Raw genomic sequence first — 3,004 nt, 5'->3', positions numbered from 1 at the left:
CAATCCACTGGAATTACTGAAATCACTTCGGTAAGTGCAACTCCAGTCAGTCAGGGGAACATACTATTAGTCTGTGCCTACGCCTTCTTGTCCTTCTCTTAATCCGGATAGAGTGTAGACTGCTATGTGAACTGTGAACTGCTACATGTGTACATGTAATCTGCACTGATGTAAAATAACTGGACAATTAAAAGACTAATCTAAGAAAGCATTCCGTGTAGATGATGGAGTCACTGTCCATTGTACTGTACTTATTTACGCGAACAATATCTTGAATATGACTTTGTTTACTTGTCAGATTTGGCGTACACCAAGATGAAAAGTCAAGTAGGCTACAGACAAGACGGTGACCACCAACAGGAGGAAAGCCAGCAACAAAGTGATGAGTGAATACCATTTCAAACTCAGCACACATTTACTTATGCTTTTATGTTGATTCAATTGAAGTCCAAGGTTACGTATTGCGAATGCAATATTCAGAGTAGTCACCTCCTGATACATGAGTGAGTGGATGCGTATGTAAACGTTGTATAATATTATTTCTTTCCATTCTATTCAGTTGCTTACATTTATTTATCATGTCACCCAGTCACGTATATTGGCGTGATTGTGTGACTGGGAGGATGAGTAATTACGTGATGGTGTTTTTCCTGATTACATTGCTGACGTTGCATTGCGTCAACCAATGGTTGTGCGCCACATCATGAACTGCACGGTCAGGCATCAGATTGCTATATCATGTGATGTGGTTAGTTGATATGTTTAACACCTACCCCGGCGTGAGATCTGGCATGCATCTGCAATGTAGTCAGGCAGGAATGCCACCGGTGTGTGGCCCTTCGTCAATTGCTTGCATCCTCTCTCCTCGCCTCCTCAAAATGCAATGGAGGAGAAAGGTTGAAGGGAGCAACATCTGATCTAACCCGCTAATCCGTGTTGAAAAGGGGGCGAGGAAAGAGAATGTGAGGAATCGAGGTAAGTCAAATTGAGAAAGAGTAATATAATACTGCATCTTATACCGTAGGCCTTGTATCTTAGGCCTCGCATTGCTCCTGCCAACCTATTGAGAGAGTGGTATAAACTGAAGGGAGGCTGATCCTATGATACTGCAGTGCAGAGGCGTGCACTCTCCATGCACAACAAAATCCCGGTCCTCAAGGCAGTAGTACACTTGCATACACCGCGCTATTCCACCGTCTAGCTTCCAATCCTCTCAGATCTACAGTGCCTCGGAAATAGGGTCTAGACCTAGGTGTTGATTTGGGATAAAGGTTATGCATATCTGTGTCCTCTCCTTCTCTCATCTCATTGCAGATGATGTACTGCACTGGTCTGGGGGAAGAAGATTGGGTTTTTCGAGTGGGACGCCTGATTCTTGCCCGGGTGGGCAATTTCATCCATTTGCACCCAGCATATACTCCGAAGTACCTGCTCAAAAGAGACAGCAATGCCGGCTATGAGGGGTGGAGTTAAATAAAATAAAAAGGAAATGCATGTGGTGAAGATAAACTAACTTCTGATCATTGTTTAACAAACATTTAACAGCCAACAGGCAAATGTGACAGTGTTATGTTGCTGCCTATCATTAGTTTGAAAAAATATTTGCGCTTTTTTTCAGTATATGTTGTGTTTTAGTTACTGACGAGCCCCTAGCTTTTTAAAATGTATTATTTTTAAACTTTATTTAACTAGGCAAGTCAGTGAAGAACAAATTCTTATTTACAATGACGGCCTACCAAAAGGCAAAAGGCCTCCTGCGGGGACGGGGTCTGGGATTAAACATTTTAAATTAAATAAAAATATAGGACAAAACACACATCACGACAAGAGAGACACCACAACACTACATAAAGAGAGACCTAAGACAACAACATAGCACGGCAGCAACACATGAAAACACAGCATGGTAGCAACACGACATGACAACAACATGGTAGCAACACAACATGGCAGCAGCACAACATGGTAGCAGCACAAAACATGGTACAAACATTATCGGGCACAGACAACAGCACAAAGGGCAAGAAGGTAGAGGCAACAATACATCACGCGAAACAGCCACAACTGTCAGTAAGAGCGTCCATGACTGAGTCTTTGAATGAAGAGTTTGAGTGTTTTTTTGCAGCTCGTTCCAGTCGCTAGCTGCAGCGAACTGAAAAGAGGAGCGACCCAGGGATGTGTGTGCTTTGGGGACCTTTAACAGAATGTGACTGTCAGAACGGGTGTTGTATGTGGAGAATGAGGGCTGCAGTAGGTATCTCAGATAGGGGGGAGTGAGGTCTAAGAGGGTTTTATAAATAAATAAGGCTTTACAGCACTCTATTACAACAGCAATCTCCCCTCAATGCCAAATGGACCCAAATGGACCCAAATGGTATAGGGTTGATTTGCAATTGGTCCCAGTAGGACCTTTCCATTAGTGTCACCAGTACCTCCTAGAATACATGTTGTTTCTTTCTATGCCTACATGTTTTAAGAGAATTGCGAATAAAGTCTACATTCTGGCTTAATGTCAAATCCAGAGTAGAGTCCAGGCAAAAGCCAGAGCTACCAGACGCCCAGGCAGACATGCCTTGTTTTATTCTTTCTCTTTTGTTGTATTGTTTTTAATGTAGAGTGTGTTGTGATTTTAATTGCATTGTGAATAAAGTATGATTTAATGATCCCCGATATGTTGCTTGCTGCACCACAAAGAAACAGAGTTTTAGAGGCATCTGACGAAGGCAAGAACACAAGTCGGCCCTCTATGTGACGATGAACACTTTTCATCAATATCAGTGTGATGTTCCTCTAATATTTGTTTTACTGTTTGTAAATGTTCTCTTATCTTATCGGTCTATTGAATAGCTATAATCTACTGGTGGGTTTCTCCTATTGTTTATAGCATACGTGCATCAAAATATATTGTGTTCATTAGGGCTCGTACATCTGGCTACATAATTGACCAAAATGATGATTCCGTCCTTGTGCTTTCCAATGCTTTTGTGAACCTGTGATTCTATCA

At 42.0% G+C, this 3,004-nt stretch overlaps 1 long non-coding RNA gene across 1 annotated transcript; it reads left to right on the top strand.

Annotated features, from left to right (window-relative positions):
• Positions 1 to 745: 745 nt before the first annotated feature.
• LOC106571752 (uncharacterized) lies at positions 746 to 2,664 on the top strand. Its single transcript, XR_001320994.3, has 2 exons — positions 746 to 975; positions 1,315 to 2,664. It is a non-coding gene; the product is annotated as an uncharacterized LOC106571752 (long non-coding RNA).
• The last annotated feature ends 340 nt before the right edge of the window (positions 2,665 to 3,004 follow it).

The sequence above is a fragment of the Salmo salar genome, chromosome 15 (assembly GCF_965601325.2).
Source record: "Salmo salar chromosome 15, fSalSal1, whole genome shotgun sequence".
NCBI lineage: Eukaryota > Metazoa > Chordata > Actinopteri > Salmoniformes > Salmonidae > Salmo > Salmo salar.
Note: the sequence above shows the minus strand (reverse complement) of the source record. Positions and strands in the feature narration are given on the sequence as shown.